The sequence below is a fragment of the Chamaea fasciata genome, unplaced genomic scaffold (assembly GCF_029207755.1).
Source record: "Chamaea fasciata isolate MVZ Bird 193981 ecotype frontalis unplaced genomic scaffold, bChaFas1.0.hap1 SCAF_1, whole genome shotgun sequence".
In the NCBI taxonomy this organism is placed as follows: Eukaryota; Metazoa; Chordata; class Aves; order Passeriformes; family Sylviidae; genus Chamaea; species Chamaea fasciata.
This window is the reverse complement of record NW_027094086.1, coordinates 65284199-65310673: the sequence shown is the minus strand read 5'-3', so window position 1 is coordinate 65310673 and position 26475 is coordinate 65284199. Positions and strand designations below refer to the sequence as shown.

The window sequence follows — 26475 nt, the reverse complement described above, 5'->3', positions numbered from 1 at the left end:
GCTGTTTTCAAATAATGTATGCACATCCCCGGTCACAGTCTGCACCCCTGCTGAGTTTGGAACTTAGAAATTATCTACATCAAAAAGAAAAAAACACAGTATATAGCATTTATCATGCTTAAAAATTGCATTGAGAGTGCTTTCATTTGTGCAGTACTGCTTCTGACAGCCCAAATGAAATCTTCCTGTAGTGGATGTTGCCTGTTACTGGATAGAAACGTTAATTAGGTCTAGTATGTGCTGCTTCAACAGACAATGAAAAAGATAAACAATTGATTGCAATCAGAAGCCAAAACAAAAACATTGCAATAATGTTGCATATTTGCATAGTTATCACAAATCCGTGGACAATATGAAAAGTCACTTTTAATGCATATACAGATGAGTATGAATTTAAGAAAAGGGCCTGGGTAGACAGATATCAAGCATTATCAGATTGCGCAGGGAGTTTTGACTGCTTTTGTACTGAATATAAAAGTCGTCCAAAGCCTGGAAAAGCCAAAAGAAGAATCTTGATTTTAAGCTTGATATTGAATGGGCAACTACTTTTGGGTAAAAATGTCAATCTGTTCTCAGATGAAGGTTTTGGTGGAGTTTCTGTATGAAAGTCTGCCTCTCTAAGATTAAAGTTTCTTTCTTCAACATAACTGACTGGCAGTTAATAGTGCTAGGCAAAGCCTACTACCAAAAGGAAGGCCTACTCCTCTCCAGAGCTCTTTGGAAATTGTAATTTCCATTTCACCAGCAATTCCAATATATTACAGTATATTAATTTCCAAAACAGAATACAACACCAAGCAACACCTTTTTGTTCTGTCTCTGAAACAAAGGTGATGGAAGAAAGAGTGCACAGAAAGATTTCTATAAATAAATATTTAATCTTTTTCTGTTCATGGCCATCTCTGGCTTTGGTATATACATACAATTGTATGTTGCAGTGCAATGGAAATACTGTAATGAACTGACCACTTTCTACATGTATTCTTCAGGAGTAAAGGATATAATTCTGGATATCTAAACCTGTCCCATTGGAAGCCTACATAGGGTTTCTTTTTTTTGTCCCTCTAGTATCTGTATAGAAACTCCCAATGACTTCAGTGGAAGCAGCACTGAGACCTAAATTCCCTAAAATGCTAAATTTAAATTAAACTCCAAACACAATGCTTCACCTCCTTCTATTCCAAAATGGACAAATACATTGATTTTTGAAGCCGTTTGGAGAATAAATCACAGATTACGTGTGAGGGTTTTTGGAGGCAGGAATTAAGAGTATATCAGTGGGAAAACAGTTTAAACAGATAGTTTATATTTCTGCCAGCAACTGCTTGGTTTTTGTAATTCAGCTTTACTGATGTTGCTAACTTAGAATTATGTATTGTAAAATGGCATAACGTCTGTTCTGTGGGGGGAGAGGAATGCTCATGTGAGAGCACCACTTAATGAGGAGCAGTTGATATATTTGTGGGCAGTTTTATAGTTTTGTCAAACAACATAAAAGTGTTATTCTAGATTTATTACAGGAAATAAAATCCAAATTGAAATTAGATTTTTAAATGGCACAAAATTCCAACTCTTTTTATGTCACCACTAAAAAACCCACACATCCTGCTAAATAGGAAGCCTTAAAGCTGCAGTACTATCTTGAAGGCAAAATCAGAAATATTATTTACTCAAGCAAAACTTCTTTCTGTGTTAGTGCCATTTGAAAATGCCTAAGTCTCTCTGTATTGTCTTTCTTATAAGTTGGTTGCAGTAATTGATAAAAAAACTGATTTCACCATATCCTATTAAATATGCCTGTAAGGGGTTCAGTTCTGACACCTTTTCTCACCATATTTCCATCTTGAAATCTCAGTGAGGTGTTATCTCTGTAACAATTTACTTGCAATTTGAGGAAATTTCAGGACATTTATATCAAATCTTAGAAGCATAATCCTGAACATTCTTGTAGGTCAAGTTATGGTTATTGACTAAGTAATAAATGTTGTTGCTTTTTTTCTGTTTTGGAATGGAATATTTATGACCCAACTGTAGTGGTTTGAAAGCAAAACAAATGAGAGGCTCCAAGTCAGAGATACAATTTAATAGGAAGAAAGGAAAGAAAGTAAAATAAAACAGATGCAATAATACAAAAGACCACTGACAGAGTCAGAATACTGCCTGAGCAGAGTGATGGAAGCAGTCCAGATGAGGTGGTCTACTTGAAGCAGTGATCCTGTTGAAAGGTCTGGTAGCTCTGGTCCTCTGGGAATCCAGTGGGTAAGGGCCCCCTGTACTGTCCCAAACCCCTGATTATATCCAGGTGAGAATGCTTGGTTCCTCCCCCTGGGCAGAGCATCTCACAAGGGGATGATGGGTCATGCAGGGGGTCCTTGATGTCCCATTAAACAGAGACAGCTCCTGGAGGGAGTTATCTGTGAGTCATGGGCACGGCATCTGATGGGCCATTAACAGAAGATAATGGCCCAGAGGGAGGGGGTCTGGAAAAACACTGCCCCACTTGGATTCAACAGTTCATGAAGATGGTGATAGAATACTTTGTGGAAATCCTATACTACAACCCGGGACACCCAACTCAACTTTGCCCCCTTATTTGATCCATATCATCAACTTTAATGGGAAGCAACAGACAGGATTTAACCAGTGGGCACATAATGTTGAAAAGTGGACAATTCCACCTTTATCATATTTCACATTTTTGCTTCCATTTCTGCCAGGTAGTCAGTTGTTTGCACTCAACTTTTTTTTTTTTTTTTTTTGGTTCTTTAGTAACAAATTTATCTCTCAGGGCTCGCACTTGCTCTGGCTTTAACTAATTTTATGACAAAGGTAATGGAGGCAGTAACCTTTGTAGAAGCAGATCTGCTTCTCTGTGGAAAAGTAAACCTACTTACATGTGCCTTCAAAGGAAGAAAAAACCCCTTTTTTCCTCTTCCTCATTAATATAGAAGAGAACCTCTTAGTAGAGTGTGAGGACAAGATAAATGATGTTTTTATTAAAATTAACCAAGCAAACCGTTTTCTCTAGGTTAGGTTGCATTAAAATATATTTTTCTCCTTAAATCGCAAGTGCAGTGACTCCCTAATCTAGAATTAAAATAATTTGAGGTTTTGCTGACATATTATCAATAGACATAGAAGAGAGCTTGTTTGCCAGCTTGTGAAAAGAATCCAGAAGTGAAAAAGTGGGACCTGTTAGTCTCTTTTTCTGACAAGCAGGAGTTCAGCAGGTAAATGATTTTAGCAGGCAAATCACAAACACTGCTGAGGATCACATCTTGTCTGGGAAGAAGCACTCAGAATGACTACAATATTGGGTTACAGTGCAGTACTTAGAATAATCTATCTAAATCACATTATAGGTATTCTTCCAATATATGTTTAGAGATAATGAAAAAGAAGCTGCATTTAACCTTACACTGCCCTGCTGTGATATCCCACATCCTGGGACCAAACTCTAGCCTGTGTCCCACTCTCCTTTCTGTTCCTTAATACAAAAAGGAAGGAAAGGAACAATTCCCTGGTGTTTCCCTCTGTCATAGGGGGAGGAAGTAAGCTCAGCCCATGGAAGAAGGGTAGAACTTGAAGAACTTGAATTTGAAGCAAAATTATTGGCTGAGAGCATGGCACAATGTGATTTGAGGTGAGAAAAAGCAAGGGTTTAGAGTGCAGAGCATTGAGTTACCTGCTGTAAGTATTGGTAACCAAAAAGGTATTTGTAACTGGAATATTGCAAAACTCTGTGGTCTGAAAACAAAGTAAGGTTGGGCAGGCAAAAAATCTGACAGGAACAATTTACTTGGATCTCAGACTGTGGTCTGAGTGCAGTCATAATTTTGGATAGCCATGGCCAGGTTAGCCTGTTGTCTTACTCCAACCTCAGGTTCCCTGAGAAGGGAAGTGATGAAGAAAAAGCACAGCCAAACAACAAATAGCTAAGAGATCTGGGGAATTGCACTATTTTCTCTTCTAAGTTTGGACAAACATTGCACTCCTGGCCAGCGTGCCACCACATTTTTTCTTATGGTCATTTCTTGCTGTGCAGCAAAAGTGGATTAAGTTGTGCTAGGAACTGCAAAGAACCAGCTCAGGAGTCAGGGAAATAAGAATGCTCCCACTCATATTCTTTACTTCATATGTTCCTCTGATTTATGGATGTAGTGGGGGATTGACCTTATCATGTTTGAAAACACAAAAAAATCCTTAAGAAATGTCAGGATACTGAGTTGAAAACAGGCCAGGATGAAGTAGAATTTTAGATGCTGTACATTTCCATATGTGTGCAGATAGAATCTGTCCTGAAAAGAGATCAGCTCCTGCACTAGATAAAGGAACCAACCTAATGTGTTTATTAAGGCATTTGACTTACACTGATGAGAATTTTATTGCGATTTCGAATATAGAAATCTTTCAGTATTCACAATAGAGTGTCCTAGGTGAAATATGCAAGTAAAATAGTTAGAAATAATTGCACATTAACCATGCATACATTTTCATATGCTTGCATTTCAGGTCCAATAAACTGATTGTGTATGATCTGAATGCACCCATTGTTTTAGAGTAATCAAACCTGTTTATAATTTTCCCTTTTTAGTCTCCTTAAAAACAACCCTAAAGACAAACAAAAGTAACAATTTTCTCGTCTTCTGGGGTAACATGCAAATGAACTGCTGACTCATAAATCCTTGTGTTAGGCACAGATTGCCAGCTTGAGAGAAAATGATGAGAATATGTAACATTTTTTAGTTTTTGAATACTGTGGATGCCAGTTGCTAATATGTACACAGGGTTGATTTTAGTGAAAAGGTTGGTGTTTTATCCTCTAGGCCTTCCATTTAAAAAATTAGCTTGTGATTAATTACTGCATGCTTCCATTACTGCAACATAGATGGATTTTAAAAGCCATTTGATAAAAAAAAATGTACCTTGGAGTATTTTAAATGCAGAAGCTGTAGAGCACTCAGTAATTTTTTGTGTTTTTTAATATTCATAATGACTGAAAAGGCAACTTGTGCTCGCATCACAGAATTATAACATGAGTTCTGTTCTTCTCCAAAGTTTGATTTTCTGTTTTTGTTTAAAAAGCTGACAATCATATCTGAAACTCATTGATTATCTGCTTGTAATAGCTCATCATCTCAATGGAACAGTTCAACAAACCTTTTCCACTTTGTCAAATGTATTCCAAAGAACAACAAAATGGGGCCAAAGATATTTGAAACTGAACTAGAATAATGCTAATCTGGTTTATTTATTCTGAAAAAAGCAGTATTTAAAGAATAATTCATGATCAATTTAAATGGATCCTAATTTCAGATTAAACGAATTGTTCTCTTCATTTTTTGAAAGAGTATGTATATCTATTCTATATTTATGTAGAGTATAGGATATAGAATATTTATTTATTCTATCACTGACTTATCATTTTATTTCTTATAAGTGAGAAGAACATCTTAAAACAGTGCATACATTCAACTGACATTACTTAATCTATTGATTCTAAGGTTTTCTGTCCTAGATTTTCAAAACAATCTTTTAAAATCCATTGCCCCACACACCAATTTTTCATGGTCATCCGCATAACTTGACATTTGCTACTTCTATGTTAAAACTCACCAAATTTACATTGTTATTCAAGTCTGTAGAGTTGAATGGCTTTCTTTTTTTTTTTCTTTGTACTTAAAATCCAGATAATCTGTTGGATATTCTTGTCCCAGTTCCTTGGCCTATTCAAACATACCAGAAAAGAGAAATGCATCCCTTCTATGATGAAACCAAGGCAACCCAACCAGTATCTCTGCTGAAGTTCACAATTGACTGTCAAAAATGAAAACAAATTGATAAATTACATTTTGCAAATCCCTACAATAGGAAATTAATTTAGGGGTTTGAAATAAAGCAAATTTCAGCACTTTTAGACAATTGCTTACGACCATCTGCAGAAGAAAATTCTGTCTCCTTTTCATTGAATATACAGAGATTTTTATATAAACAGAATTGAATCCTTTCAAGACTCAGCATTTGATCACAAGAGAATGAAATGATACTTCACAATGGATCTGATAAATGAGACATTTATATATGAACAGGCACATTGATTGACCTCTGATTTTTTAAGAACTTTCAAAAAGCAAAGTGGAAAGAAATGTAATTCCCTGCTATTTATTTTGGGAAGCAAGTGGTTGAGCCATGTGCTGTAAGTGACTCAAATCTGGATGTTTGAATTCCTTATCAATATTTTGACAGAATAGTTGTAATGCACAGCCTTAAAATCAGTTAAAATGTTGGGCCAGGACGACTGTGAACATAGAAAGTCGTGTATCATCCTAAAATACTGCCATTTGATTTTGGTACTTCAGTGCAGCAAAAAAAAGCAGCAGTGAAATCTGGACCTCTCAGAAACAGGTTTTATTTTAAGTAACAATTTTAGTGGCCAGTCTTTAATGTTAGCAATATGTAAAAACCTAAGGAAATTTTGGTATCAGTACTTATACCCTGCATTAGTTCATAGAAACACTAAGATTAGGAAGGTATGGCTGAAATTAAACCAGTTGACATTCTTACTTTGATCCCAATGGAGGTACGTGTTATGGCTGTCCTGTCCTGCACCCTTCTTGCTGTGGCTGAGCAACTTAGCTACCTTTAGCTACCTGTGAGTTTGTGTGACAGGGAAAATGAGCCATCCAGGGCTCTAGTGTGATGGGGCAGCATTGCAGCATCATGTCCTGATCTGTTTGCTACCAACAAACTGCCTGCGAGCTCGAGCTCGTCTTTCACTTTTAAATGAGTCAGGTTTCCCTTGGAGCCTTTCAGTTGGAAGAAAGAAATAAACACTTAGCACAGGCTACTGATAAGATCTACACTTTTGCTACATTTTTTTAAAATTATTATTTTTAATAGGAAAATGTGCAACCTCCCTTCTAGCAAAAAGATGTAAATTGTGAATTTAAGAAACAAATTCTGCTGCACAGCAGGTTTAGACAGGCTGCTACAGTCAGGGCCTTAAGGCATTCTGTGGCTTCCCTGTGGTAAGCCATGGTTCTCATTTGTAAAGCCAGAAGAATTCCCACTGTTGCTGTAATCATATGCATGATCCTTCTTCCATCTCAGTGCTTCCAGCATCAGTTAAAAAAAGAAAAATAGGGCAAATGTTCATTGTCAAGTAGTCAGCTCTCCAAGAGCTTAGAAACTTCACGTATTTTGTGGGATTTAATTTTTTCCTCAGGAAAAGAATTAAGCTTTTTAGTGGAATTCTTTAAAAAAAAATACAACTAAAAGAAAGAAAAGGGAAAAAAAAACCCAAAAAAACAACAACAAAAAACCACACAGGGAAAAAACCCGACAACAGGAAAAACAACACCACCACCAAAACATGTCCTGATTCAGACATGGCAGTGAAGACATGAGAAATTTTTTTAGGTAAAATATTCTCATTTTTTTCCATGAATTTTTGTTTTCTAAATATGTAAAATCTTTTCAGAAAAGGCCTCAGTTCATCCCATGAGCCTTGCTGTCATATAATCTTTGTATTGTGTCACTTCTGCTCTTGGTGACTTCCTGTCCAGTGTTTGATTCTGCAACTTTCCTATTAGCAACCCTTGGTAGACTCATTTTAGCATGTCTTTTTGATTCCCTTTTTTTTTCTTTTGATACTCAGAAAATATAAGTCAGTGTGTTTCACAGGTCAGTTATGTTTTGTGGGTAAAAGTACTTTGGTGTCTTTCAAGCCTTCCCTTTGAAAATTTTGTTTCATATCCCCTCCTTCCTGTACTGTGAAAAAGGCTGAAATACCTGTTCCCTACTTATCTTCTCTGAGTCTTTCATGATCCTGTAAACCTCAGTCTCCCCTCTTTCTGTCCTCTGTCTTTTCCTTTTCATTGTTAAGAAGTGCTGGTCTTCTGCTTCCTACCCACTGTGGAAGCTGCTTCAGAAATTTCATTGTGCCTGCTGCCCTCCCATCTAGAAGCAGGGAAAATCCTAGATCGGAAGGAGCCTCTGGTGGTCATCTGAGCTCACCTACAGCTGACAGCAGGGGTGTGGATTAAGTTATCCATTGGCCCAACAAGACAAGTCTTGAATTACTTCCAGTAAGGGAGATTCCACAACTTCTCTAGACAACCTGTTCCCGTGTTTGGTTATTCTCACAGTGAAGAACTTTTTCCTGTAGTCTGATGAAATTGCCTTTTGAAGCAACTGATGCTTATCGCTTCTTTTCCTCTTGCTGTGTCCTTGTGAAAAGACTATGTCCATCTTTTCTGTAACCCCTCTCCAGATATTGAGAGCATATGATCAGACTCATCCCTCCCTTTCAGTTGAGTAAACTGGATTCCTTTCACCTTTCAATGGGCATCAGCTTGGTGGCCCTTCACTGAACCACCTCCAATACTTCAGTGTCTCTTTTGAAGTGGGAGTCCAGAACTGGACACAATGTTCCAGTTGTGGCCTAACAAATACCAAACAAAGCAGTGATAAACTTTCATCTGCTGGGTTTACTTTGGCTGCTGCAGTCAAGGCTCCAGGTTGGTTTCATTGCTACAAGGATGCACAGCTCAGCCAGTAAGTCCTTGGCCTGTACTGCTACTTGGGATTATTCTGTCAGAGATTCAGGATCCTATAATTATCTTTGTTAAATATTATGCAATTCCTGTTAGCCCAGTCTTCCAACCTGCTGAGATCTCTGTTTGCTGTAGTGTGTAATATATATCTTGTTGTGTCTTACCCTATTTTTTCTCACAGAGTGTGGAGCAGAACTCTGTGAATCAGTGGAGGCATGGAGACATGTTATTTGTTTACATTAGCATATTAATAAAAACAAATAATAACAATAATATTAATATCAATATGAATAAGATTACAAAATTATTTTGATATTATCATTATTATTTTATTATTGTATTATTTATTATTAGTTGATAAAGTTTGTTTGGTTTTCTGTTCCTTTACATGTTATCAGTACTGATATATTTGCTTTTTTGACCAACACTGAAACCACCTAGATGTTTTCACTAAAATGCCCATGCTGATTTTGAGATAAGTTTCATCAACAGCAGTAGCTAGTTCAGACCTCGCAGGGTGTTTGAAGAGTAAAAAGGGTGTTTTTTTCTCTGTACATATTAATTTAAATTTATCCACACTGAATATTTTTTTATTGCCTAGTTTTTCACCTTCGAAAGGAGAAACCTGAGATATGATATGGTTGAATATGAAATGGTATTGTAAGAAAATCAAGTGTTCACTGTTTCTGATAACACAAGAAACAGAAGTCATCAGAAGAATTGGCAGAATTTTTAAAACATACAGAAATACTCTTAATTCTACACTATTTAGCTGTTGAAAGTATGTATGGTTTTAATGCTTATTTTAAAAATATATTTTAAAGTGACGTCTCTAGACTGAATAAGGATAAAAACAGTCCAGGATCAGAAAGTCCCAAACACAATGACTACAAAATTTTGTTATTTGTCTGATTCTTAATTCTTTTGTCACCACAAATATCTGTTTTTCCTCATTATGAAAGACAGAGTACTGAACTATATGCTGTGATTAAGTGCAGCCATTTCACATTATACTTCTGAAGAAAAACTTCATCAGCTGCTCAGTCCACCTTAGATTTAAGTTCCCTTAATAAAACTTTCATGTGTACTTCCTTCTCTTTCTAAAGGTGGTCAGGGGAAAAAAATGTTGTTCTTAACTGTAAAACATAGCCCAAGAACCCTGGTGAATAGCATATAATCTGCTTTAGAATTCATTGTAAGAAAGTTCATTGTAAATAGCCAAAGGAATGTGCAGAGAAATGTGTTGGAAAGATTCATAAACAGCTGCTCCTGTAAAAGTCCTTGTTAAGTGCAGTAGTGATCAGGCCATGTATAATGAGCAGGCTCTTCCAAACTCACTGAAGTTTGAGATGAATACTAGATATTGACATAATTTTAAAAATAAACCCTTGGGAGAGTACACAGACTGTATTTCTGAGAAATATATGGTTAAAATAACTAGTCATGCTTACATGACTTTATGTTTCAATTTTGGGATGTTAGCCCTAGAAGATTTACACCTTGTGTTTCCATTTTTGGTTCTGCACAACACAACCCCTCTTTTAAAATTCCCTTGTCTTCTCACAGACATAATTCTCCTTATTTGCTAGATATTTGTTACTCATCCTTTGGTATGCTTTCCTGTAAGAACGGCTTCAATTCTAGAGCGTTTGATGCCATAATTTCTGACAAGGTGTCATATTTTCTTCTTTCATTAGCAAATCATTGGAAGTATGCTCTTGGTTGGGTGTGGCAGATAATTCTGGAATGTGGAATGAAGAGTTCCTCTGGTTTCAGGTTTGCTTCCTTTTCTGCTTCTAGGAGAGAGGGTGGACATGAGATCAAGAACTTTAAACTTCTACTGCCACTGAAGGAAGAGATCCTGCCCTCCTTCCAGCCAACTGCTTTATTTTTAGCCTGTGTTTTCTCTGGTGTTACCACAAGTGTTTCTGGAAGGAACCAGCGTGGGTTACACCCACAAAGGCAGCAGTATTAGCTGAGATATCCAGGGCTACATTTGGTAGCTGCATCTGTTCATGCCAGCTTAAAGTATTGACACTTTAGCTTAAACGGGCTTTATTTGCTAATATTTGCAACATCAATGAACAGCTTTTACACTTCCAAATGGCTGTATAAATGGGCAGTCACATGTATCTACATCACAGCTAATCCCTTGAAGTGGTCTTGGCTGACGACTCAAGTTAATTTTTTTTCTTTTGCCTTTGATAGAGAAATTAAAAAAAAAGTGGTTTTAACAGTACACCCTGTAAGACCTCAAAAATAGTATGAAAAAGGTTAATTTATTATTTTTCTCCATTAAATTTCTTGAATGTTCTCCAATGAGCTTCTTGGTAGTGTAGAAGTCAACTTCTCACTGAATAAAATGGTATCAGTAAGTCCTTGTTAACTGAAGACATGGCCTGTAACTGCACATTTCAGTTAATTTTAGCAACTATTCAGACAAATTCTCACCTCCTCCTCTTTACAGATATGTTCTAATTCCCCAGGAAAAAGGCATTAAAAAGCCTGAAAATTATGTTTCCAATTAGTGTGACTTTCTCATATTTAATTTCTGTGTGGCTCTGCCAGATAATTGAATAAAATATGATACATTCTTTTGATCTTTGTTGAGATGATGTCAGCTGTAAATATTGTTTCGTTATACCGTTCATGTTGACATAAAATGTGTTGTGCCACTTATAGCTTCTTTGGCACAGCTCTGGAATTAAGTGTTCAGCAGTGATTAACGATCAAGTATACATAGACCTACTGTTGAGTATTAAAGTTCTCTCATCTCTGCTCCTGTTCCTTCCCTCAGTTCCTAGCTTTTAGTTAATGTGGCTTCTGTGAATGCAGCAGTTCTGGTGACTTGTCATACAGCTTGTACTGCCAGCAGTTACCGTAGTGGTAGCATAGAGCTAATGACCATTAAATTTTCAGTTTTCTTAATTCTTGCTTATTATTGTATCTTTGATGCCCTTTCTCACTCTTGAAATTTTTTACCTAGTGTTTAATAGAGAAAAGACTTTTAAACCTGTGCTAGAGCCTTTTATTCAGTCCTTGCACACTGTACAATCATTTAATATCCTTTGATATGTTATGCCAATTAAGTGATATGTGTCTTAACATAAATATTTGATAGTGAAAAGAGAGATCACTTTGGCCTAAAGCTTTAATTGAATTAGCGGCTTTTCAGATGATTGTCAAGATTAAACAGTCCATTATGAACATTTGCCACTGCAGGAGATTTCTGCTTATTGAAAGACAAAAGGGTAATTTCATCTAGTATTGCTGTAAACTGTACGAGTCCTTCATACTGATAAGGGAATTCTCCCTCTTCTAACCTTGATATGTACTGTAGTATTAAATTTATGAATCTTTAAATTCAGTCACATCATTATAGTGGGAATATGATATTAACACTGCCAAGTAAATTAAAAGGATGAAAATTTATCTACATAACAGCTAAAGAGATCAGAGTCAATACCAATTTGTCAATAATTACCATTGCTTTAAAAAGTAAAACTAACACGATAAAAGTAGGCAGCTATGAATCTTTGTTGCATACTAACTGGAGTTTGATTAATTCCAATGACAGACTTCACTTGCCAAACTGGAGTTTTAGAGAAACTAATTTTCCTTGACTCTGGGCTACTGATGCATCAAAACTATAACTCTCACAAAGCATGCTTGTGTTAATATGGAATCCAGCTGTTTCATTATCAACCCAAAATATTTCTGGTTTGGGGCAAAGTGTTCCTGTATTGCAGTTTTGCCTAATTATGTGAACATCTTCCACTTCCACAGATCAGAATCCTGGTTTTTTGATATGCTGTGGACTGTAGTCATGCATATATCTCACACTGAAAGCACGTCACAGCAGTTTCCTTCAAAATATAGTACAGCTATGCATAATGCATTATAAGACTAGAGAGATGTGTAATGTGAATCAAAGTTTTAATGTCCTAGTTTTCTAGATACTGTTATCTATTCACTGTGTTTTTAGAGGAGCTCTGATTAAGAGTCATGTCAGCTGTGACAAGCCATAAAGCCAAGCACGACTTTCAGTGAGAACCTGAAAAAAACTCTCTCTGAACAAGTTTTAATATTAAACTCATTATTGGGGAACCTTGTTCTTATTTTAGCAGAGGTGGAGGACTGCATCAATAGAATCCCACTTGCTGGCATCATGTTGTCACTGAAGGTCATAGAGCAAAGAAATTCAAAGCACAATACATTTCCTCTTTGTGTCTGACACAGCTGTCCACACTCAAATGGTTAGTCTGTATTTGCTCCTCTATATTTGTTGACCAGGTCTTCAAAAGAGCAGATGCAAAATTTCAACCATCCTTGCCATCTTGGGACATGCTCTAAAGTAACTGAGTGCCTGGCTCGACTTGAATTCTTATGTGCCCCCTTAGTCTGCAAAGCATCCAAATGTCAAACAGGCTGTTTGAATGTAAAATGTGCAGCTCAGCTTCGCCTCTGAGTGCAATCCTGTTGTGGGACTCCACATTCTTGAGTTAGCTGTTTTTCTCACTTAGACAATATCAGACTACTGGAGTCTACCTGAAATTTTATGCTAAATGCAGTTCTTACATAGGCTTCAGGCTTGTGAGCAGTCTGGCCACACCCTGAGTTGCTTATTGTCTGGAGTAAACAGCATGAAATAGTCAACAGTGTGACTGATGCTAAGGTTATGTCCATACAAGTGAGGGAAGTCATATCTAGTCATTCTAGGAAGTGAAAATCAAACACTTTTCTGCTTTTGCAGGAATATTGGGGAGGGTTCCCTCATTAATGTGAGAAGCACTTCTATTTTGCTCTAGGGCAAATGCTTGCTTAAGTAGGCAGGAGGTTTCTCTCTTGTTCCTTGGTTTGTGTCCCAGATAGTGAAGGAATAGATTTGTGGAGGTGCTTTTAGGGTCCCAGTCATGTAGCAAATCTAAAATTAATTATTTTGACTACTTGGATAATTCTGTTGTCATGATGATTTCTTTAATAAAAACTATTTACTGAGGTGTGTATTATTACGTGTATTTATTGAGTCAGCAAAATTAATTTGCTAATTTCTGTGTATTTATAGTTGATGGTAACTGGGGAAAAAAAGCAGTACAAAACTTATTTCTATACTTGGAATGATTGAGAACTGATTCTGTTTTATTTAAGAATTTTCAGTAGTATCATTAAAGCAGTAACCTAGAGGTGGGGTTGTTTGCCTGAGTGCTTTACTAGCCACTGGTAAGGGAGATGATAAATTTGTATTGAAATATCATTTGGAAGCCTAATACATGGGATGAGTTCTTACAGGGTTATGGATGTCCATTGATCTCTTTACTGGAGACAGTAAAAGGAGAAAAGGACTGGTGGGAGTGCAGGAACATGACAGTCAGTACGAGGAGCAGGTTGAGAAGGGGGGAAGAAATCAGACCTGTGAGGGGAAATGCAAATATTTACTTACAAGTATGTTAGTGCAGATAGGAGAGCAAGTGCTGGAGGACACTGCAGTAAGAGATGCCTACAAAATAAAGGAGCAAACTCCTGTAGTGAGGAGGGATTAGGAAAAACAGGCATTTCTTTATTCTGTGTTTCTCAGTGGTAAAGGTGGACTTTGCAGCTGTATCTCTGTCCTTGCCAAATGGTGTGGCTGGACCTGAGGCAGAACTGACAAGAGCAAGAGGGCCAAGAAAAACCCTTCCAGCTTCCCTTCCTCCTGCTGCCCTTGTATATGCCTGCCCTTACAAATGGGAGTAAAGCTGAAGGGCAAAGCGTGCCCATTCACTCGAGGAGAGGTGAACCTTACATATCAACAGCAGCATTGTAGGGCTGGTTTTGTCACAGAAATTGCAAAATGGGAACTGAGCTGGGCAAGACCAGTAGTCATTGAATCTAAGTGCAGACAAGACCACATGTTACAGGACTGGGAGATTCCCAAAGGCCACTAAAGAGCCAATAACTTGGACATCTCCTTTACAGATGACCTCAGCTGTTAGCAGAGATACCAATCTTCAAAGACCATGCCTGCCCATGGCATGTGAAGGGCTGCATGGATCTGCAGTAGGATTGCTGCTGATGCCTTCTGCCAATGAAGGGGGAGGCACAGTGCAGTCCAGTGTGTGCCACTTTTGCTTTCCCTCTCCAGGATGCTGACACTCAGCAAAGCACCATGAGGGTTAGAGGTGCAGATTTAGTGAGCTGTCATTACTGGCTCCAGACTGAGTGAAAATACAGCTACCCAGGGAAAACTCTGCATAGGAATGCCCCTCTTTCTTATGCCACATTGTCCTGGGGCTGTATAAAGCATCACGAACACACATACACTGCTTTTAGCTCAATGCAGAATCTAATGCTAACTGTCCTGCACTGTGTAATCATGAAATTTGGGGAATACGTAGTGCTTGTTGTGTTCAAAATTCAAGTTAGAACTTCAGCCAGCTGAAAAGAGTGACTTCTTTGAGAATGAGCTTGTGATCCTAAAGCAGTCAGACATAGCCACATAGTGAATTGGAGTAACCCAAGTAAAGCAAAACGCAAAACTCTGAAGAGAGACCATGTATTTGGTATTTACAAACATTATTCCTGCACACGTAGTTTAGTTCAACTCACCACAAAGAAGGGGGTTTGTGAATACATTTTTTGCAAATAACTATAAAACCCTTCTTTGTTTGCCAGTTTGGAAGTCCAATGAAAATTCAGCCTTATGCAAATTTCTTTATAACTTTGTAGTAAAAATGTCTGATAGCCCATATATATATATACTATATATATATAATAAAGAAGCTCAGGTAGAACACTGACCTGCCCAGACAGCATTTGTGTTTTTTTCTAGTTATCTCTTTGCTGGCCCTGTGATTCAGTATTATATAGGTGAGATATTTGCACTAGTACACAGGAAACCCTTGAACATGGAAAATAGTACTTACTAAAATAGATAGAATTCCCAAGGGGAAAACAGCAAAATTACATGAGATTCATAGAATAAGGAATAACTGAAATTGCCCAATTATTTAAACGGAGGTATTTTTCTATCAATGTAGTATCTTGCTGAGCTTGTGGAGCATAATTTAAAGTAGGCATTTTGCCTGCAGATCACAATATAAATATTTTATATCATCTCCCACACTATTAGAATAATAGAGGTAGTGTTATTTAATCCACTCCTGGCAAATAAGATGCGTGCCAGAATGCATAAAGCACTCAAGGACCTGGTTTTGTTGTCGGTGAAACTGGTTGGTTGAATGATTTATTTAATGTTCGATTCCTCATTGTGGAAGTGGATTTGATGGTGCTTGTGAGACACAATTTAAGGTTGTGTTCAAGCCTCATAAAAAAAAAAAAAAAAAGTTGTTGATAGAAATATTAACCATATGAGGATGAAAAAAGCTCCTTAAATATAAGCAGGTAAAGCAAGAGCCATGTCTGGGTTGGGAGGAGGGCTGGGAGAAACTGCATTTCTGCAAATTGTTTGATTTAGACTTAATAGAAATTGTGACCACAAAAAGTGAATTTGAATACACCTCTTAAAAAGCAGTTGCAAGCAAAGAAACTACAAGCCACTGCAGAGAGCATGCTAGTGCTGCTGTATCTTCCTAGTGGTCTCATAAAATATGTTACAAGCAGGGGCGGAGAAGTTAAAAGTTTAATAAAGCTTTTCCTAAAAACACGACCTTTGAAGTGGCATTTAATGCCTTTCTTGATAGTCATTGTTTCTATTATTTTTTTACCTGCAACACACGTTTCAGTTTTGTTATCTGATATGCCCTGACTACAGTCCTTGGGCTTGGGCCTGCGGTGGGTATTTGGGTGTTGCAGGATTTAGCGTAGGTGGCCCAAATACTTCTCTATCTTCCTTTTCTACAAAGTGGATGGGAGATGAGTATTGATTGCTAATCACCATAAATTTGCACACTTGAGTCAGGCTGTAGTAATCAGAATGCTAAAATTCTGTGGAAAATATTTAAAGCTATGTCCTTTCCCCGAGGTGATTGTGCCTAAAGCTGAAATGCATAGGGAATGATGAAAAGATGACCATTGTTTTGTGCATTTGTGTGTGATATACTGTGTCATTTAGCACTTCTTCTATTTATGCTTTGTTTTTCATGCTTAGTGTAGCGTTTATTTATGTGTTTGATAACATGGCATCAGCTGCAAAGCAGAAATGTTTACTCTGTTGGGTTTTTTTTTAAACTTTTCAATGTAGATTAAAAAACTGCAGCAGCCCCTGGATGGATAGACTAAAGCTGAAAATTTACATGTGAGTAACAAATATTATAATGCAGATGAGCCAGACAGAGAAAAGGAAATTCGTAATGAGGGGCTGCTCTGGCAGTAATAGTCTGCCTCATGTAGATTGTGTGATGAGTCATCCCGTGTCGCCACAAGGGCTGCTGCTGCTGAGCTCTGCCAGCAAGTGGGACAATGGAAAGTGTGCATCTAAGAGTGGAGGGGAGGGCACACACAAGGGAAGAGGAAAGGGACCAAAAAACCCCAGCTATTTAAAACTGGACATGTCAAACCTGGCCAGTATTTCATGTTATATATAACTCAGCCAATTCGTTGGGTAAGGCATTTCATATGCTCCATGAAATGGAATTTGTTTCCATGGCCAAGCATGACAAAGGTTTCACGGAACTGCAGTTGGCAAAGAGCTCTTCCAGGATAGTTAATTCAGGGCCTGTGAGATTGCTGAGGCGTCTTGTCAGAACATTAAATAATCACACAATGTCATGAGGGAATATCTAATTAAGAGTCCAATTTCTCAAGGGTCTGAGTACCTGTTACAATGTGCCGAGAACCCTTAATTCCCACTGACAAGAGCGGCAGCTTAGGGTGTTCCCAGCAGGCACTTAATAGGATTGTGCCCTTACTTCATTTGGCTGGGGTAAGTCCAGGCCAGTCAGGTGAAGCAACAGTAATGAAACAAGACAAGATAATGACACAGAGGGTTACATTCCAGCGGGAATAATATTACTTGCAGATGACGAAACATACTCAGGTGTGAAGTCCCAGTGAAATATAGGAAAAGGTTTAAGGATGCATTCTTAGGGGTTAAATTTGTGCCTTTGAGAAAGATCTGTCTGTATTCATCCCATGCAAAAAGAGCTGTAAAAGGCAACAAGAACCCTTTATCATCCCAGACCATTATTATCATGTGTGGACAAGTGACAGAGTTCCCATCCTCGGCTTGGTTTCCAAGAACTTTAGTGATTTAAACAACCCCATGAGGGTTGTCTGCCTTACAAAGGCAGGCAGCTTTTCATCCAGTGTTTGGGAAGCAGAAAGCTTGAGTGGGGGAAATGTGGATGCTGAATTTCCCTGAGCAGCATTCTTGGTGAGACCCAAGAGATAGAACAAAATTTGAGGTGGACAGATGAAGACTTACCAGTAAGACTTTTCCTTCCTTCTTATATACCTGCAGTTATAGAAATGGGAAGAATGTTAAATGCACCCAGAAGAGAATAAACACTGAATTTTGGCTTATGATGTTCCTTGCAGACAAAGGTAGAAATAGTATTCTTTTTGCCCTGAAGAAGCATTACAAAAAGGACTAAATGAGTAGGGAGCATGGCATTACGTTAAGCACTTTTGGGAGAGTGAAAAATTAAAATCTTTGTGTTGTCAGGCTCTTAAGTGAGGAGTGATGCATTAGACGACCTGAATTTATTTGATTTGTTGGGAAACCAGAGCAGCAGTGGTGTTTCTTGAACAGAATTACAGGCTTCATTTAAAGGGAGAGGCAAAGCGCACACATCATTCTGGAGTAGATCAGCATAAGCATTTTCTATATCATGAGTAATGTTTACTGTAAGAAATCAAATTACTGTTACATAGACCATCTGTTTTCTTTGCATGCAATCATGTAAGTGTTTTAGGACAAGCCATCCTTTTTAATCAGTTGTAAATCTCTTATGGCAAGGCACTGTTTTCTGTAATAGAATCTATTTTTATGATAAATGTAAGAGTTTTAAATACTGGTTTCTCCTGCATAAATATAGTGTACGTATTGTTCATAACATAAAGAGTAGGGGTGTACATCATTAGTTATTATCTGTCAAGAACTTAATTTTAAGGCTTTTTGCATAGCCATTTTTGGATATTTGTTGGATCTGCAACTCAGTGGTGTTCAACTATTATGGCAAATAGCATAATAAGTAATATTGTCCATTTATAGGCCAAGAAGTTGATTCCTATCTACATTTAGTAAATGGAGAATAATAAGGTCTCTATTTTGTAGCATGACTGCTGTGATAAAAGTGATTACTGTGGAAGATTATTGTACATTGTCTAAATACTTCCCCTTGGAAATACTGAAGGAAACAAGGCATGGCTTATTAAAAAAATGAGCCTGTGGAATGAAATAATGACATTAAGGAAACTTGAATTTATGGTCCATGAAGGAGTCAATGAGAGAGTGTGATATTTACTTCATGTTTAAGGTAGCTCATTCACAGACATAATGGTCCCATTCATTTTAGTGGGTGCTGAATTGCACCTACTATTTTATTTTTTTATCACTGTCAGCTGTCAATTACTCTGATTCATGTATTGTCTTTGGGTGCACAGAGGTTGCTTTTGAATTCAGAGGAAGCTGAAGGTCTGCCTCTTTAGCAAAGTCTTCTCTGATTTCAAAAGCAGCTGTGTGATTGCCAGAATTTGCTCTGTATTGCATCAAATGACCCTGAAATAAAAGAAAGAAACAAGAACTGTAAGTAACACAGTTGGAAATTCCCTGAGCAGGTTGGCTGTCCTTCTCAATGAGGTTGACAAGCCTGAATTTCATTTGTTCAGACACTTTCAAATCAATGCTATTTTGTCTGAATAATTAAGCTGCTTACTCAGGCTTGAAAAGTGTATGGTGCTAAGTTCTTGTGCTTTTTTGGGTAAATATGAAGAGGCAAAGAGGGAGAAACAGATGGACCATGCACCTGGAAAAATTATAATGCCTGCAGTCTGGTGCCAACCCATGATAGAGTGGAAGTTTTCTGCAAAGAGAAATATCAGGTGTAACAATGGGCCCCTATAAGTCCTCTTGTGAAGGCTGGACTCAAAATCTCCATGTCCTGTGTATTGCCACGTACCTTCAGTGTAAGAAAAGAAGCAGGATAGGGTGAATGGCTTACAAAATCATACAGGTGATAGAGGGTGAAAGATAAAATTGTAATTAGCAGTCTAATAGTTTTACCTGTTAGCATTTTTTTGTTGTTCAAATTCAGTATTCTGTCTTTGAGAAAATTACTAAAGGTGTCATAATTTTTTGCTTTTTATTCCTTCTGGTTTTTATTCTTATGTTCACCCTTCCTTTATTCAGAGGGACGAAAACTGCAGGCAAATTAAATTATGTCATTGCATCATAGCAATTTGTTTGTTAGAATAGACTTCTGGAGGGCTCTGGAGGGTATCTCAGCAATGTCCTAGTCTAAGGAAGAAAAGATTAGATGACATCACTCCCGGCCTTGTTCTGCTGAATTTGGAGTATCCAGAAGGATGGAGATTTGCCAGCCTCTCCCAACAATCTATTTCTCAGACTTCCTTTTGTACCCCTAGAAGCTCATCTGGTTGTTTCTCATGTTCCTCACCAGTTTCAAGTCCAGCTGAGGTCTGACTTCCCCAGTTTCATTCTAGCAGTCCAGAGGAAGAAAGTTCTGCATTGCTCCCAAGTAACCCTCCCAACCTCTTCATCCTCTTTCTGTCCATCTCCTGTGCCTGCATGACCTGCCACATGGCAACCTGGAAGGTCCCAGTGCACTGGAGGAGCTGTTTCCAGCTTCCTCTTCTGGGCCCCTTTTGCTGTCTTGGCTTTCAGGAGACGCATTTCAATTGGAGCTGTCAAAAAAGTTGATGCAAATACTTGGTTTATATTTTTCACGTCATTCTTCCTACTTCCATCTTCACAGTCCTAAATCTTTTTCAGCCAGATACATAGGGTAAGATGAATAATATCAAAACAATCTGTTCCAGAAGGGATTCTTTTTAACATGATTTTTTATCTGCATGCGAGTAAAATTATTACAGTATTTTGATTTCTTATTAATCTTGTTGGTTTTATTGGGCTTTTTTGCCCAGAACTTTGGAGCAGTCACCATGTGAGTTTTTAGTAGCTTCAGTAGAAGAGACACTATATTCTCCAACTGTATGATCTGTTTTTATCCAAGAAAGTTATTTTGTAGAATTGTAGAATGTCTTCTACAATTGTCGTAGAAGACATTGGCCTAGTTTTAAGAACAGTAAATGTTAACACTACTACTTGCAAATTATCACATTTTTATTATCAAGAAACAATTCAGCAAAATTACTTAATTTGCTTAGTAGTAAAGACGGTAAACTATTAATTACTGTTGTCATAGCTACACTGTATTTTGATACAGTAGATTTGTTCATTGAAATCATAATAAAATAATTTGCTCTATAGCAAGTATTATGCATATCTTAAATTACAATGAATTACTTATTGTAATGAATATCTGAAAATATAAATACAGAGCTCCTGACTCCTTTTTAAGTGAAGTAAGTAGCAAATTCTGCTGTTTATTTTAGGAATTTCCTGTGTCTGCAGTGCTGATTACACTGAAGTGGGAATCAATGACAATGTGCCATATAGGAGACTTTATTTATAGTAGCTTTATAACTGATCTAAAGTGAGAGGATAGATTTTGATACCCATGACCTTTAATAGAAAACTCTCTGAAGAGAAGTTTCCAATTTTACCTCCAAAGTAGCCCCTACTGAAAGTCCTTTGTGTTTTTGACTTTGTGAGGCAATTAAAATAATGACCTATTCTTGGTTCCTTTCTCCCTCAGTTGCTTCTGTACCTTGGCTATTCAGTTGAAAAAATGGAAAAAAATTATTCAGGGGATCTCTACAAAGCTAGACATTTACCCATTTCTGCTTTTTATATTGTTCTTAAGTGCAGCATGTTTGGGATTTGCATGTTTGCTTTTCTCTCCTTAACCTATTGCAGTCCAGTGGTTGTAGAGGATATGATCTGTGCATGTGTTCCAAAGTCTCCTCTTCCACCTCTTCCACCTCTTTACCAGATGTGTTTTTTAAGGAAATGGAGCAGAAAAGTGACATAGATGATCATCATGCTTGGCTTTGAACTAGTATCCCTCAGCTCACTTGGTTGTACAGGAAGGAAAAGAGGGAAACAGAAATGCTTGGTCACAATTTTGAAATATATTTAGTTCTGAGCAGTTCATCCTTAAAGAGGAAAATTCTGTAGGTATTCAAAAAAAAAAAAAAAAAAGCCATAATACCAGTGAATAATCATTCTGCATGTTCTAGACTGAAAAACAGTAGAAAAAATATCTTAGAGAAGGTACAGGGAAGAGAAGATGTGTAGAATGGTGAGATTGAATTAATATTTCATAACAGATCATTGTAGTATCTGAGCAGTGGGATAGAAACTCAAAGTGAGTGCATCTAATTAAATGTACCTATTTGAAATGTGATCTGTTAACTAGTAAAATGAATTAAACCACTGAAAACTCTCCTCACACATATTATTTTCCTACAACTAAATAGGGCAGTGTAGAAGATTCTGGCCCTTTCTAAACAGTAATGCCCCTAGGCTTCTTCTTTTTAAATCAACTCGTGGGGTTCTTATTCCTCAATATTGGCTACTATTGAAGGCAGGAGGTAAGAACTACCTGAATTATGGTATGATTGGAAATTATTGTTCCAGTACATTCATATGCCACATTTGATCTCTTTATCCTCTCTGTCACAGGTATCTATCTTACACCCAGAGTGAGAAAAGTAAATTTACTTGGCTGTCCCATATCTATAAGGAGCCTGATGCATGAGTGTACTAGAGAAGAGAAAGAGAGAAAAACCCCAAAGACCTACAGATCATCTGGCTGGCAGGGTGAGTAAATGTCCTGTCATCTCAGTCATGTATTGTCAGGTACACGAGTGAGCCTGCTTTGAGCATTGCCTCAGGAATTATTTATCCAGTATTTGTTGAGAAAAAGATCAAAATAGGTCTGCTGTTTCCAGGACTCGGACACTGGTGCCTCATGTGCACTCGGAAGCACTAAGCTGAACACCTCCTATATTTTCAGTTTAAGCATTGAACATGGATTTAACAGACAGGCAGTTCTGTATAGGCAGGAGGGGTTGCTGTTAAATGTGTGTTGTTGTTCTTTGCTGTTAAAGCCATTTTCAAATGTGGTAGGTGAAACAGAAATATCTGTTACTGAATCAGTCCAAACTCCTCATGATTCAAAAAGAGATCCAAAAGAGGAAAGAAAGGCAGAAAAATTATTTTACCAGTGCTGAGTGTACTTAGATTCTTATGGATGTGGGCCTGTGTTCCCTGCTTTTCCTAAGCAACATTTTCTTGTTTACAAAACATAATAATAATAAAAAAAAATTACCTAGCTGAGAAGCAAACATGCCTTATGTAATAGTCAGAACCAGATTAAATTATCTCCTTTTCTTTCTGGCTTTGCCTATTTCAAAAGGTAGTAGAAGCAGAGACTGTAGCAGGTTCTGGACCATTTCCTCCAGTTCACAGCAGTGAGTCAGGGTTTCTGTCAAGTGTCAACAAGCCAATTCAAGGGAATCAAGAGCCACATGTATAGAGGATGACTTATTTTTCAAAGGATGATGCAAATAGAAATAGACGAACGTGGAAGAAAATATGACCCAAAGATTACCTCAGAGTTCTCTGTCTTGGTGGTTTGTGTCTCTACAAAAGACATAGTAAAAGTGTTGCCCTCCTTCACTGGAGTGGCTGATGCTTCCCCACTGTATTTGGACCTTCATATTTCTGCACCCTAAACACTGGTCAGGCCCCACATGCTTCAGTGAAAAGCATGACTACAGCAAACCCATCTTCCTGCAACCCAGGCCCAGTCTAAATTTGTTTTTAGAAAGGAAAAAAGCAGCTGAATTACAGTTTTGGCTGCATGAAGATCCACCCTGGCTAGGAACTCTAAGACAACTTACCAAAGCCTTCAATACGATAAAACAAAATAAAAGACACTCCAGGGTTTTTCCTTCAATGCCAACTTCAACTGCTCTCTTATAGGGGAAGCAAAACGTAGCAGTACGACCGTGCCTTTACAATTCATATTAGGTGTATATTTGGCTGTTTTTCTTAGCATATAAGCAATATTGTGACTTTGGCAAAAGTCTGCACTTTCTGACTCCACATTCTTTGAGGGCATCTGTCTAAATGCAGAGGTAGCCTGGACTTTGCCTTATGTTCCAGTTAGAGGAAGAAGGAGAATTTTGCTATATTTTTTGTTGTTGTGCTTTGGGTTACTTTGTTTTCAGTAAGTGCTCCTCTGAGTGTGCTGGAAGATAACTTCCATGCACAGAATTTTTACAGAAATCAGGTAATTTCCTCGGCCACCTAGAGCCCAACAGCAACAACCAGCCCTGCTCTCTGTTTCTGGACTCTGAAATCCATAGGAAAAGGTGTTCAGATGTTGATGAGATACTTTTCTGCTCTAGCAGCTGCTTCTCCTTCTGGAGAAGGCAGTGGAGCAGGTAGAGCCTGGGGGCACAGGTTTGTCTGTACTTCACAAATAAAATGTCTTCTGCAACAATGTTATTACACTCTCTTGTTTTAGTACAGTATCTTACTTTTTAAGCTACCATTTACTTGCCTCTTTGTTTTCTACTTTATTTTATATAGGATCTGTGCAATGTAGATGGGCCTGATGTGTTTTGACACAGTGATGTCACTAAATGAGGGCCAGTGTGACTGAGAGCAATAAGGGTGTTCAACATAAGATGTCAACATAGCTGAAGATTAAAGTTAATAATTTTTCTATTCTTTAAACCATTTCTATGTGTATTGCTTTTGCAGTTCACACATAAAAGAAAATCAGCCTCAGATTCAAGTCTTATTGAAGCTTCATGAACGTTACTTCAAGAAAATAAGACGTTGGAAAATGATTAAATGTGTAATTAGAGGTTTCACATTTAATCTTGCCACTGTAGTGATTTATGGTTTATTATTTTGTCTAAGTAATGCACTTCTTTTCTAGTTTTTTTTTTCCTTCAATGTTGTTAGTGTCTGTATTATTACAGTGAGGAAATGTGTCACAAGGACAATGCTTTTGTTCTCAGCTGCAAGATACAGAGTAGAGTTAAATCAAAGCATAGAAGATGCAATGCACTTTCCACTGCAGTTGGTGGGAGAATTGTGACGTGTTTCCATCGTTGGGCCAGCAATGCTTTAGTTGTGAGAACAAAGGGTAGGATGTAGCCTCTGTGCTTCTCTGCTGTCATATTTAGGGCTGAAACAGGTGTCTTCAGTAGCCAGTCCCAGGAAGGCTCAATAAAGGCATGGAGCTGGGACACACAATCTCCCTCTGTAGTGCATGCCAGAATTGGGTGGAAACCTGCAAACGCAGCAGAAACAGCCTTGAAATAGCCCGTAGCAAAGGCTGACCATAGTCCAGTGCCTACAGGCTGTGAAGTCCGAGCCCTTCTCCAGAGGTAGGTCCCCATAGAATGATATTTTAAAAGGACTCCTCAGGATTTGTGGTCACGACAGCTGCCCAAAAGATATGTGGGACCTTGTTGTTTGTGTGAAACCAATGGCTCTTCCTTCCCTTTCCAAGCTGCCCAGGGCTGTGCTGTCCTCTCTCTCCTTTTCTGAGCTGCATGAAATTTGCAATTGCTCTGGCAGGGCTGTAATATGTCTAGTGAAACAGTCCCAGGTCCTCTTTTCCAAAGCAGCTTGTAGTTCTGCTGCAAAGGTGGTGTCCACACTGCTTGAAAGTGGGGAGTACCTGGAAATGGGATCCCTCACAATCAAGTGAGTGTTCCAAGTTATAAGTTATACTTGTGTAGTATAGGATGCTACTTCTTCCAACTGCACCATAGAAATAAACAAGATCTGAGATTTTGGGACTTAGGTTGTTTCAGGCTCACAAGGGCTCTTGAACTTGAAATTAACATCTTGCTGAGGTGGAGTTGTTTGTGGAACTTCAAAGAGTGAGAATTGAATTTTTTGGTGACAGTTTTCATGTGTATATATGAAATGTAAATTATGTATATATGATGTATAAATTTTTATGTGCTCCTAACTTCCTCTTGATCAAGATTACACTTAAATAAGATTTATTCTCTTACTAGCATATGGTATCAAGAGTCTCATCTTAGAGTAACTTCACACAAGTAGTGTTACCAGACTATTGCAGGATGAAATAGCTTAGATTTTATTACTGGTTGGGAATTTGAATTCACATTCATGTTAACTTCACCTAGTACTGTTAATGTGAGCAGAAAAAATATGTTGTCACCTTCACTGTTTTAACCTAACTATGACTTATAGATGCACTCCACAACAATGTTTAACACAGTTTAATTATGTACGTTGAAGTATTTTACATTATCCTTACCATTGTGTGATAATATTGTGTTTCTTCATATTCTTTGTCTCATTGAAAACACTGGGGCCATTTCTTTTAATGCTCTGCAACAATTAAAGTAGAAAACTTCCAAGAGATTTTTACAAAATTGTAGCTGAATAAAAAGCGTAAAAATTTTTTTCTTTAGAAATGGTTATGTAAAAAAGGATTTCTGGTTTGTCTTTAGTATATCTCTGTCTTTTGAGCAAGTTTTTCATTGCCATAATACTCTTCAGCTATTATTGCTTCTTTTTCATTGCTGTTTGTCTGTTCAGTGTTTTTTTGGTTTTATTTGGTTTGTTTATTTGTTTTGTTTTGTTTTGTTTTTTGAGTGTTTTGTTTTGTTTTGTCCTGGGTTTTGGGGTTGGTTGGTTTGTTTGTTTTCATTTTGTTTTTTGTTTTTAAGGTAGGTAACCAGCGAGAAAATACTGTTCCAGGAAGTGATAACAAGCCATAACTCCAGTATGACCATTCTTAATATTTTTTGCAGCTGATATTGATGTCTTTTGAGCAGATGTGTGTTTGTTTTAGGAAAAGAGGTGTTCACATTAGACTTATGATTTTTCCCTGAA

General features: G+C 37.6%; 1 protein-coding gene across 4 annotated transcripts in view; it reads left to right on the top strand.

The window, feature by feature from the left end:
* Positions 1 to 26475, top strand: part of LOC136290773 (poly(rC)-binding protein 3-like) — a 498211-nt gene that overhangs the window by 81630 nt on the left and 390106 nt on the right. For all 4 annotated transcript variants that reach the window (XM_066185098.1, XM_066185139.1, XM_066185096.1 and 1 more), the window contains exon 2: positions 22261 to 22398. The gene's annotated coding sequence lies outside the window, so the exon portion shown is untranslated. The remainder of the gene's footprint in view (positions 1 to 22260; positions 22399 to 26475) is intronic.